A 13,865-nucleotide genomic window follows, 5' to 3' on the forward strand; every position below is an offset into this window, starting at 1 on the left:
ATTAGAGTTACCTGGGAAAATCTCTAGTAAAGGAAGTATCCATGCATTGATAGAATGACATTTTACTGCATTTGACTTCCACATGATTTCATGGATCTACATGGACCACAGTGACTGTGAAACTTTGGCCAGGTGATTTGCTTTAGGTGATGGGATATTAGTAACTGTGATGCCAGCAAAAACCTGAAGAGCATTTGTACATTGATGCTTGCTCTCTTCAGATGCCTAGGGAACCCTGAGACTGCCCTGTGAAGATGGTAAGCTAGAAGCCCATTAGAAGATGCAGTGCCACATGGAGCAATGATGAGCTAACTCAACTTAGGTGTCACCCCTCCCCCTCTAGACCCACTAGGTTACCTACAGCCAGACATCTGAGTGAGATCATTTTTGACCACCCAGCTTCAAACAAACTCAACCAGGCCAGAAATACTTCTCACTGACCCACAAAACTGAAAGAGAAATCCAAATATTTGTTGTTTCAGGCCACTGACTTCCAGGGTAATTTGTTATGCAGCAAAAGCTAATTGATACAGGAAACCACTGAATTATTCTAATTAGAAGGATGACATTAACTGATTTATATTTTAAAAGGATAACTCTGGATAATATATTCTTGGGAAGTGGGTCCAAGAATGGAAACAGCAGTTAGGAGGCTATTGCAATAATCCAGTTGAGCGATTTAGTGGGTCTGTTCCAGGGTGACAGCAGATCTCTCTCAGGGGAGAGAACTGAATACATTTAAAACATAGTTTGAGGAAGAATTGGTTTTGAGGAATTGTTTTGTTCAGAGAGAAAAATGGTAAAAAATACCCTGCAATAAGAACTAGACTCATACTTCTCAAGAGGTGTACATGATTCTAGAAGACAATGGAGCAATGCCTACCAATTTTAAATGAAAACAATTTTGAACCTAGAATTTTGTACTTAACCAAACTGTCAATCAAATGTGAAGACAAAATCCAAGCATTTTCTGACACGCAGAGACTCAGAATGTTGGCCTTTCAGGCATACTTTCTGAGGAATTCATTGAGAAATTACAAGTTTTTACACCAAAACATGGAAGATGTAAGCCATAAACTAATCCAAAGTCTGCTCCAGATATTGTTTGTTGGCTCTCAGTTACACACTGATTTTCTGTACTCGCCTGTGTACTTCTGGGCCTGAGAGCCTGAAAACTACCTTTTTGAGACTCCATTGTTAGCTGGGTTCTAATTTATTTTATCCTGTGGGAGAATTTTGAATGCAATTAGAAGATAGGAGGAAGGTAGAAGACCTTGTGATTCTGGCAGTGGCTTCAGTAGCTTTAACACAACTGCACCAGCCATGTTGGTAGAACTTCCAACAGCATCTGCAGAGCATATGTTCCTAGAGCATCAAGGTATGGGAGGCTATGGGCTTCTTCTCAGTGGTAGAGGGAAGTGTGGGCTCGGGTGTTTCTGCAAGGGTGGTGGTGTTTACTGCAGTTACTGTCTCTGGGTAATACCACCTTCTTCCTCTTACTCCTTCTGTCCTTCCAACACTTTAGTAATGAATTACCTCAAGAGGAAATTCATTCCTCCCTGATTTAATTATCTAGAGTGGTTTCTGGTTTTCTTGGCCTGGGAACTGAATGATAGAGTCCAATGAAATGAAATCATAGTCTGAAAGACATTTTAATAGGCCCTGAAAGCAATCGATCTGTTTTATATAGGAAGTCAACAAGCTCTGAGTACCTTCAAGAAAAAGAATGGAGTCATTTCTAAGCATTAGAAATGAAAGTTTAAGGAATATGATAAAGAAACCATGTATTTCTTCTCTGAAAAAGAAAATATGATTACTAACTCCAGAAAAAACAAAAGTCTAATAGGAAAGTCATGATGAAAATATAAAGCAAACTAAAATGTAACATGATTTTGAGATTTTGAGGCAGTATAAGAGATTTCATTTGACCTAGATTCTAGGATCATTCTTCTTTGTATGGTACAGTGGGCATTTCCTTAGACTCACATAGAAAGGAAATGTAATCCTAGAATATACTTGGCTCTACATGAGCAAATAATAAACAACATTATTTGTTCATTTCCTCTCTAAAACTCCACTAAAAACATGAAAGACATATATAATTATGGTTATAGAACATAATATAAATGTAAGGATCTGAGGACAGAAATTAGTGTTTGGAAGGATAGAGATTTGGGCAGGGACATTCTCATTTTATATGTAGAGGGTCAAGAAAAACTGTAGAACATTGATGAAATAAGATATGAGATGTCCTAATATATCATTTAATGCTACAAAATACTAGTAGAATAATAGTAAAAATACTATAAAATTTTGAAATATAAAAAGGGTAGTTGAAGTGAGCTAAATCCTTATCTTTCTTAATAAGAAGTCAATGAATAATTCCTAAAGTCAAGGAATCAAGGAATCCAGTTACTAGTATGATACGTAGAGTTAAGTATTTTGGAAAATGATCTTCTATGTATCAGAATTGGGGTTGGGCTGGGTCAAAATGGGGGTTATATTGTTGTTTATTAGAAACTCTTCTATACTATTTTAATGATCAGGTATCACTTTGAAACAAGACATTATTTTAAAGAACACTGTATCAGGGAAGGAGGGTAGCCTCATGACATTACTGTTTATATGTCTCATAATTGAGATATCTTCATCTATAGACTGAAGGAGTTGGATTAGGAAACTTACAGTCTCAAGCTATAAAATACTAGGTATCTTTGAAGAATGGAATGCATCCCTCCTAGAAAGAGACTTCTGAAAGTGTCTTTACATTCCTATCTTTTTTCTAGCTGAGGATCACACTTAGAGACAGCCATCCAAAATACTGAGTTTTAATCATGACAAAAAGAGTATAGTCAATGCAGGAGATATTTATGATAGACCTCTGAGAGTACTAAGTTCCAGAGCTGTCATTTGTTAAATTAGAAAAAAATCTAAATAAGGATCACTAATAATTCATACCATGTAATTAGAGATAGGCAAAGCCCACGTATGTACTTTAAAAAGAGCAAGTCTATACATTGACACAGCATATTAAAGTGGGGGGAGGGATAAATTAGGAGGTTGGGATTAATAGATACACACTGCTATACATAAGACAGATAACCACAAGGACCTACTGTATAGCACAGGGAACTATATTCAATATTTCGTAATAACCTATAAGGGAAAAGAATCTGAAAAGGAATACATATATATATATTTATATATATATATTTTTATATACTATATATATATATATATATAAATATTCCTGTGTGGTACACCTGAATCACTGTGCTATACACCTGAAACTAACACGATATTGTAAATCAACTGTACTCCATTTCCAAAATAAAATAAAATAAAAAATAAACTAACAAAAAAACCTAAGTTTCCTGAGTGGCGCTTTCTTTCCTGAAGTTCAGGGTGACAGAAGGAAACATTTTCTCCCCTAAAATGCCTGCATAGGAAGCACTGATAATGTTTAATTGTATATTTTATTAAAAAGTGATGCATATATAAAATACTAAAAAGGGCTGATATCCACAGCTTAATCACTTATTATTTTTTCAGATTCATTAGATATAAAATTTCCCCCCAAAATTAAAATCTTCACCCTACTATTTTTTTCATGCCCTCTTAGTGATTATTCTGGCAGAGGCCTGCCAAGTTATCTGGAGCCATTCAGCTCGTTGGCAAGGCAGCTCTGTCCATTCATTGAACCCCACAGGCAAGGAACCTATTCCCTTTTCTTCCATCTGCCACATCCACTTTGAATCTGGTGGGTAGTAACCATCCCTTCCAAAATGAAAGCCACCCCCCTTCAATCTGTAGGTTGTCATTATGTCCCATTCCATAATACTATGCTCTTGTCATCAGGGGCCCTTATTTGATATAACGTGAAACAGTAGCAAAATCTATAAAAGGACTTGCCATTAACTTAGGTACAGTCAGCTTGGACCAGAAAGCATCCACTGACCAGATGGCTCCTTGAATGTGTGCTTACATCATCCCAGAAAACTCCAATCTCCAATCATCTTAATCATTTTTTACTTAAAATATAGTAGGTAGTTGTACTTATTGTCCAATCCTTACAAGAGTAAGTATAGCAGCTTTGTCTCTGCAAGGGACTCTTGCCATCGTGGTGTCTGTTTTTTCTGTTGAGAAATTATTTCTTTTCGTGCTGGGGAATGGCTTTTTCTTTAAGCATGTGTTATCCTTTTTATGTACATGCACATATGTTTGTGCATCTATACATGTGATGTTGTTCTGCAAATTCAGGGCAACATTTGCCTCAGTCAAGTTCATTGTATCTCAGGGTCATGCATGTCTCATGCAAGGCCTCCTTTTCAATACCGTCTTTTATTTTCTAAGTGCTGAGAGGAAAATGAATGCCTAATGTATGGCTTTGCTGAAAAGATTATCTGATCCCTGGACTTGGCTTAATTTTTCATTTGCTCAGAGCAAGACAAATTAGTAAATGGTAGGTATTTCTCTGCCAACAAACCTTCTCGGATGTCATATCTGCTGTTTGGTGCTGGCGTGTTTCTTATAACATGATTGCTATAGAAAATGTTGCTATTAACTTTGCTGGTAAACCCTGTAGCAGCGACTTGGGGAGTAGGTACTTTACTCTCCAGGTTCTGTCAGTGAGGCATCTCTGCTCAAGATCCCTGTTGAAGCTTCTTGGTCCATCCTAACCTCCCACATTCACTACATGTCTCAATTTGCTGTCCCTTTCACAGCACCTCTGCCATTGCTTCAGGTCCTTACCCAGCTGCCATCAGCATCAATAGATCTGTGCTGTTTAGTGATCATGCAGTCAGTTGAAGTCTCTGCATCCTTAGTGAGTGACCAGCAGAAATAGCAACATCTGAGAATGACAACCCTGCAGACATCTTTAGCTAGAGGTGAGATTCCCTCAGCTTAAGGCAAGTATCAAGTGACAACATTTGCACTCTCCAAATGATACAAATTAGTCATCACCTTCCCTCCCACAAATGTGAGTGGGTTTTACTTTGGCATGAAGGAATGGCTGGGGTATGAATTAGGGAGGCCTGGTTCAATCAGATGCTCGACCATCTCCCGACTCACGTGCAAACGTCCTGGGAAGCTTGAGGAATTAAGTTGCAGTAGGGTCCAAAGTCAAATGCTCCCCTAGGCAGCATCTTCCTCTTGTTAGCCCTGGAGGGGACTTCCAGTCTCATATAGTTCTGTGTTATGCTTCAACAAAGGAGGGGAGTAAGGTGAAAAGACAGGATGGAAGTCGTGCCCTGCTGGAGCCATTGAGCCAAAACTCAAGCTCAGGCATTCGAACTCCTAGACCATAGTCCTATCTCTGCGCCACCTTGCCTCCTTCATTGCTCTTTCCCATCCCTCAGTGCACAGAGCAATAAAGAACCCATTTTCAAATGTCTACCAGTCCTTCTCTGCATTCGACAATTAAGGGTGGAGTAGGTGGCTTCAGCGGAAGACCCTCAAACTGCTGTCTTTTGTACTTTCATAGAACTCTTCTGACCTGGCCACTTGGAATTGAAATGAAAAAATGGCATTTGCCTTCAGGGAATTCTTGATGGACATCTTCCTTTTTGGTGCCTACTGGGTGAAAACCTGTTGATTGCTTAACTGAAGGCAAGAGGATGAAATAGATGCTCATTCAAGCTCTAGCCTAATCATAACATTTGCAAATGTATCATTCTGATACAGGAATGTTAGTCCTGCAAGACTTGAACAGGAAATATAAGAGCCCCAGGATTCACCTCCATGAATTTGGTTCACCCTCAACTTAAAAGCCAGCCGACGAGGGGTGGGCATAGCCACGTGGAGATGCTTTATAGGGTGATGTTACCATGTTGAGTCTGCCACAGTCTTCAGCCTCACAGGTCTATAAAACTGGGTTTCCTTCCACTGAAAGTAGGTGCATTTTCAGGGGGAAGACTCACCCTAACTACACCAGCAGATATCAATATACAAACCTAGAAAATTAGAATCCTTACTTATTAACTTATATTTGGAAATATCCTGTCTTGTGGACTATAGTATTTACATTGGCATATGTTCCCCCTGTTTGAAGATCTCTATGGGCAGCCATATTATCAAGAAGTTAGCCGTTGAGGACTCACAGATATAGAGAACACACTTGTGGTTGCCAAAGGGGAGGGGGGGTGGGGGAGGGATGGAGTGTGAGTTTGGGATTAGCAGGTGCAAGCTAGTATATATAGAATGGATAAAAAACAAGGTCCTACTGTATAGCACAGGGAACTATATTCAATATCCTGTGATAAACCATAATGGAAAAGAATATAAAAAAAGAATGTATATATTTATATAACTGAATCATTTTGCTGTATAGCAGAAATTAACACAGTATTGTAAATCAACGATAGTTCAATTTAAAAAATCAGAAATTGGCTGTTGAGGATCAAATCAGAAAAAGGGAAGGTAGTTAACATAAATGGCATAGGGTAAATTAGCTTGATGTTTTCATCTCTATTCAGGCATTTGCAGTGAAATCCTAATATTGAAGGCCCACTGGTTAAGACTCCTTGCCCTTTGTCAAATTAGGTTAGGCAATTCAACACTTATTGTTATTCTTTGGGTCTATGCTTCCGTTTCAGACCATCCCTTCTCTTGATTGACATCATTTCTAAGGATTTGTTAATATATTTATCCTCCTAATAGTTCAGTCTTACTGGCTTGGAACCATTCCCTTTTTAAGGTATATTTGCATATATTGACTCTAACCCATTAGTGTAGACTTTTGAGGCATAACATATTGCCAACTCCATTCCCAGTGCAGGTACCAACAAGTGTCCATGTGTAGAAATTTGTTCTTTGTGTTATACTGAATAGTTGCAGCTTAGAAAACCATTGTTTCATTAGAAACAATATCCCAAAGCAGTAATCCAAACCTTAATGCTTGCATTATCAGAACTATTAATGATTTCCATCACTTTTGCTGTGGCAATTAAGTAGCATAAAGTCTTCTCCAGCACTTTGAAGATTGAGTTAAGAGACAGCAGAATGCAGCTTTGTTGAGGCCACTGAATGGGAACTTAATTAGAAAAACATGCAGGTATGGTCTAGGCAGAGAGGGATGATACTTTTTGCCTCCCATTAACAAAGCTGAGCATTCCAGATTTATCCCTTTAGTGATTAGATCATTTTTTTATCCAGTGCCATTTCTTGGTCATCTTTCTCAGCAGATTATTTTCCAAGAACACACGCACTACAATAGTGTAAGCTTGCTTGTGGGGTGAAGGATATTTGTAATATAAAAGGAAAAGAAAAGGACAGAACAGGGAGTCAGATCTCATACATAGCATCTAGCCATCATCAGCAGTTATAATTTTCTTCAAATACCTGAGAAGCATTTAATTGAAACAGCTGTTTCACAGAGTTCTCGTCCAAGAATGTCACTATTGCTTCATGACAGGAAAGAGTAATGAAGGTGATCTATAACTTTTGGTTGTGGGAGATGCTTTTGGCTAAGTGGAAGGCAGATTGAGATAAAACTAAGTCTAGTGAATTGAAAGCTAAGGAGGGAATAACACCATTGAAGTTATAGAGCTGGGAATTGGGAGAAGTCTGTATTTACCATTACCAGCCTCAGTTTTGATCTAAAAAACTGTGTGCATGTATTAGTCCTTTACCCAAGGCTAGTCCCTCCCAGATACAGAACCATGGATACATCACTGTCCTTCCTTAAACTGAGCCTCAGTTTACCTATGTATAAGTAGTTGAGACATTTAACTCTATACTTAGTAATCTGAATATTTAAATCTTTTCTCCTCTACAGGTGGAGTTCCAAATGCAATTCTCAGACCCTTTTACATGCACTTTACCAGGAAATCCAGTTCATCTCTATATTAATCAGTAATGATTTTGGCCATAAGTAACAGAAACCCTAAGAGTGACTTAAATATATAAATGTTTATTTTTCTTGCATAATGTGAATTCTTGGGGTAGCCAGCTGCTGGCTCTAGTTCAGTGGCTCAATTATGTATGTACACACACACACACACACACACACACACACACACACAAAGTTCAGAACATGTTAATTCTAAAGGGAAGGCAGGAGGATGGAATGGAGAGCAGCATGTTGGTAAATATAAGTTACTGATTGTATCAGTTTGCTATAGCTGCCTTCATAAAGTACCACAAACTAGCTGGCTTAGACAACAGAAATTTATCGTCTCATGGTTCTGGAGGCTAGAAATCCAAAATTAATGTTAGTACTTATGAGTGCTATGAGAAAAGGATCTATCCAGTCTTCTCTCCTTGGCTTGTAGATGAGTGTCTTCCCTCTATGTGTATCTGACTCTGGATCCAGATTTCCCCTTTTTAAACGAACCCCAGTCATTTTGGATTAGAGCCCACCCTAATGACCTCATCTTAACTAATTATATCTGGAATGATCCTATTTCCAAATAGGGTCACATTCTGAGGAACTGGGGGTTAGGACTTCAAAATATGAATTATAGGAGGACACAATTCAATGCCTAACACTGACATTAGGTTATAATTCCTGTGTGGGGTGAAGAATTGTGAGTGTTCATTATACTATTAAAATAATTGAAAGAGGATTATGCTTGAATTAACTGTTGTCATGAACCAACGACCATGATTAATCCCATTTTGTGGACCTGAGTTCACAGAAAGAAAACACAAGAAAGAAAACTAACTCAAACAGATTAGACACTCCATCATCTCATTCATACTGATATGTTCTGGTCTTCAGGCATGACTGGATCCAGAGCTTCAAACTCATTTAGAGTCAGCCCCTTGCCATCTCTGATCTCTGTTCTCTGCCTCAATTCTCAGGCACCAGGTGGCCAGCCCCCCCCAGTGCTCCTCCACGGGAGACAGTCTCACTCCCCAGGGTTACATTACTCAAAGGACCACTCAGCATTCTCAACACTGCTGATTTACTCCCATTCATTTTCCCAAGGTAAGAGACTGTTCCCTGGAGGGCAGAGAGCAGGTAACATGCAGTGCTGCCAGCTCACAGGCACAGAGACGCAGCTCCCACACAGCTTCTCACCCATCCAGTACCAGTGTCTGCCCTCATATTTATTGCAGTTCTGGAGTCTCATGGCCCTTCCTACTTTTGAGCATTTGTCAGAATCACTTGGTCTATCTAGACAGGTTTCCTTCACTTTTGGGTAATGGGGTTAGAGTTTTAATATCTTTTTCTTAGCAGATCTCCCCTGGAATCTCTGGGCAATATGAATATAACCCTGCCCAATCTCTGCAAAGCAGAAGAGATTGGGATAGATGGTCTTTGAAGACACCCACACAAAATAAGAGGTCCTGTTATACATTTTCTCTGTGACTCTGGGTACCTACATGCCTTACCATTTATGAAACAAGGTGGGCCTCTCAGCAATCTTTTTCTGTAATAAGGAAAATCTTTCTTAAAGTGGCAGTCTGTCTCTGGCCATATTTAGAGAAGTGGCTGGTATAATTTCTTTTTTTATTTTCATCTCATCAGGTGCCCTGAAATACAGGTCAAATTAGAAAACTAGAAAAATAATCTCAAAGTTTCTCTCTTGTTTTATAGATTTTTTTCCTATTATCTCTCATGAAGCTATGGACAGTTTGTATCCATTCTGTGATCTTCGTATGAAATATGCTACTAAAACAAATATAATATTCTTAGCATTTTCCTGAGTGTTTAGGCTCATGGGATTTTTAAATTGCTAAAGCATCTAAGTCAGCATTTAAGATGGTCCCCAATGATCCCTCTGTCCTAGTGTTCACACCCTTGTATCATCCCTTATACTGTATCAGGGTTGGTCTGTGATCAATAACATATTGCAGAAGTGATGGTAGTTCCAAGACTAGGTCATAAAAATACCCTGTGGATTCCACCTTGCTCTCTCTTGGATTACTTGCTCTAAAGGAAGACAGATACTATGACATGAGAACACTCAAGCAGCCCTCTGCAGAGGTCCATGTGGCAAGGAATGGAGGTTCCTGACAACAACCAAAAAGAAAATGAGACCTCCTGCCAACAGTCATGTGAGTCAGCCCTCATGCAACTGGGATTTCCAGTCCCAGCAATCCTTTGGATGACGTAGCCCTAGCTGTAGAGACTCTGAGCCTGAACTGTCAGCTAAGTTTCTACTACATACCTGACCCACAGAAAATGTGAGATGTTAAATGTTGGATGCTTTAAGCTGCTAAGTTTTAGGGTAATTTGTTATGCAGCAGTGGAAAACTAATACAAATCCTAAAACTGAACAAAAGAGCTGTGCAGAGTAAAACACACAAATTAGAGTTACATTCTAGACTAGACATTGGTAAAGTTAGCTTAGTCTTTGCTCTGGTTCACCTGGAGAATAACTGTCTAACTTCAGCAAAGGTTGTCTTCTGATTGTGATACTCTGTAGTAAAGTATTTGTGCTTTATTTATCTCTCTATTGCTTGCTCCATCACAGTACCTGACCTGACGAAGGGACTTGATGAATTCTGGTTGAATGACTAACTGAAGAAATAATGAATGCTTCTGTTTCCTCACTTAGATAAAGGTGAGGGCTCATTGCTGCTTCATACCCTTCTTCAAGATTCGATCAAATTAAGTTAATGGATATAAGAAAAGAAGGGCTGGAGCATTTTGACCTAGAAGACAAGAATTCTCAGAGATGCCATCATGTTCAGGAAGACATGGAGTGGTAGATTATCAGCATCATTATGCTTCAATAATGGGAAACTTGTTAAATAAACTTTGGTGAAATGAAATAATGGAATATCATGCAGTATCATATCATGCAGCTGTTTGAAGCAATATTGCAGAACTGCATTTTGTCACTTAGAGAGATGCTTATGATATTTACAACAGAGCCTGACACATTAAGTAAGGTCTTAATATTTGTTGAATAAGTGGGTGAACAGAGATTCAAAAGAGTATATTCTAGTTTTAATATAAAATATTAATATATCTATATATGTAATGAGATAGAGAAAACCATATTTGGCATAATATTTCTGATTTGAATACTCTGTGTTTTGGGAATCTGTTGGGGTGGCGGGTAGTGTAAGGGTTGGAGATAAGGTCCCTAATGGTATGCCTGAGTAAAAATTTGTGATCAGTAAGTTGTTATCTACAGAGACTGGTTAAAAGGATTTTGTTTGTTTGTTTGCCTGAGCAATGAAATAATGGGCATAAGCAAACTTCAGAAAGAGTTGAAGTGCTCTATGAAATTGAGTTGGCTTTGTATGGAAATAGATAAAATATGTTTAAGTTATTTTAATGTTCCCTCCTGTAAGAAATTGTATATAAGGAAAATCCCTGGACCAGGAGTTGAACCCTTGCATTATAGACTATCCACAGCCTAATTAATGGAGCGACTTCATCTTCATCTTCTTATGGAACTAAGGAACTAAGAAGAACTCCCTGGGCCCTCATTTCCTCATTTGTAAAATGAGAGCATATCATTTTAAAGATCCTCAAATATACTGTTCAAAGTGCATATTGATATTGTGGAAAAGACCAAGAGAATGACTGGTGAGCATAAAATACCCTGCATATAATTTTTAAAGCGGTTATTATATTCCACTTCAAATTTTAGAGTATTTGGGGGTTTCTGGTAGATTATCTCTGTTAAAATTTGTTTTGGCAAAGGTAATAACCTGTCATCTGGAGTCTCCAATTCAAGGTATTCTCCATTTTAGAAGAAGAGTATAAAGTTGCTTATATACTTTTTGAGAAAGGAGAAGAAATCTCTTTTATTTCTATCATCATTCTTAAGTGAGAAAAATGTCAGCATTCTTAGGATTGTCATAGCTTCCTGATACTTCCTAGAATAAGAGGGAAGATTACAAAGAAAGAAACTTAGCACTTACCTCGCCCTCTCTTCCAAAGTAGTGCTTCTCACATTAAAAAGAGGTTAAGTCTCAGAAAATATAAGCAAACACTACTTTTTAAAATGCACATACTCCGTTTAATAATTTTTGCATTTTCTAGATGAGTCTACTTCCAAATCCTACAAGGAACCCATCACATTTTTTAATACTGGCGTCTCTGTTTTGACTAATATCTTTACAACTCAAGTTGACTTCCCACCATTACTTGATTTGAATATTTTTGCTCCTGGTAATTCACAAGAAGTCAAATAGATACACAAAAAGCAAGATTTTAAATGATTAAAGATATTAAAAGAATTCAATGTTGACCTTTAAGGTAATTTTAGAAGTTTCACAAATATTTTTTCTAACAGTATCGTCCTTGAACAAGAGCTTTACTTGTTTTGTTCACTGCTAGAGTGGAAACCCAACAAATAGAAATGAATGAATGATGGACCTAAAGATTATCATACTAAATGAAGTAAGGCAGACAGAGAAAGACAAATATCATGTGATATCACTTATATGTGGAATGTAAAATAATGATACAAACGAACTTATTTACAAAACAGAAACAGACTAACAGACATAGAAAACAAACTTATGGTTTCCAAAGGGGAAAGGGGGTGGGGGAGGGATAAATTAGGAGTTTGGGATTAGCAAATACAAACTACTATATATAAAGTAGATAATCAACAAGGACCTACTGTACAGCACAGGGAACTATATTCAATATCTTGTCATAAACTATAATGGAAAAGAATTTGAAAAATAATATATACACACATACACATTTATATGTGTATATATATATATATACATACATATGCGACTGAATCACTTTGCTGTACACCTGAAACTAACACAACATTGTAAATCAACTATACTTGAATCAAAAAAACAACAAAAACAAATCCAAATGAATGAATGAATAAATTAAAAAATGGCAACTTTGACAGAGACAATGTTAATTTAGATTTAGAAAGTAATATATAATAAATATATTGTTTATATATTGCATATCATTATATACTATATTTATTATATTTTTGGATTTATTCTAAATATATAATTTTATATATTTATACATTATATTATTTATAAATTATTTATGCATACTATATATTGTGTTTATAATATATTTTAAAAGTATGTATTTTATAAAGCTATCCTCTTATGTTTGTTAAAACTCACAGTTTCGATAGCATACCGTCATACATTACTGTATCTCACACTTTCAGCACTCCCTCAGATGGTCTTAGCCTCATCTGTTTCAGGTTCCAGATATCTCTGAGGTGACCAGAGTTTGTGGGTTCCAACAAACTCCACACAGGTGTCACCTGAGAGTCTCTTGACTCCAGCCCCAGGGCTTCTCCACTGATGTCCAGGCATGGACCCTGCAGTCCCGTGCTTGTCACCCAGGCATGCACAGCTGGCACTGTGGAGGACTTACACCTCATGGGGTGAGTTTTGGTCAGTGGGAAGTGGTGGATACCCTTCTCCTTTTCTCCCCTCCAAGATGGATGGTGCCAAGATGAAGTTTATCCGGTCTCTTTGGGGATGACCCAGCGAGACTGACAGTCACACTCGGGTGGGCAGCTCAATAGTGGCTCCTACTGGCCCTCCCTCTGCCCTGCACCACTCCCCTTGCCCGGCACTCTAGCTTCCTGGGAGTGCCCTTTTTAGTAGCTGTCTTCACAAGCCTTTGCTTGGGCTCTGCTTTCTGGAAAACCCAGGCTAATGCAATTTCTAACATTACATTTAGGAGGCAGGTTCTATATCCAGTTTTTCTTTTCCACTTCCATATGTCCACAGCTCAGACACCCACTCTAGTCTTTCCTTTAAGGAATCAAATGTTCTAGATAAAATAATCAACCTGTGGCAGGGTAATATTCTGAGATGTTGATTTGTGTTCTTCTTCCCCTACTCTCAATCCAACCTGCACATAGAATTTTCTACCAAGAGGAGAAGATTCTTGCAGGACTTTTCCTTTCCTGTCATTTATTTTTTAAAAGTAAAACATGTTGGAGAGATGT

At 37.9% G+C, this 13,865-nt stretch overlaps 1 long non-coding RNA gene across 1 annotated transcript in view; it reads right to left on the reverse strand.

Annotated features, from left to right (window-relative positions):
• The window catches only part of LOC130708442 (uncharacterized), a 244,789-nt gene that overhangs the window by 38,985 nt on the left and 191,939 nt on the right, over nt 1–13,865 (reverse strand). The gene's annotated exons all lie outside the window — the stretch shown is intronic.

This window comes from Balaenoptera acutorostrata, chromosome 6 (genome assembly GCF_949987535.1).
Source record: "Balaenoptera acutorostrata chromosome 6, mBalAcu1.1, whole genome shotgun sequence".
In the NCBI taxonomy this organism is placed as follows: domain Eukaryota; kingdom Metazoa; phylum Chordata; class Mammalia; order Artiodactyla; family Balaenopteridae; genus Balaenoptera; species Balaenoptera acutorostrata.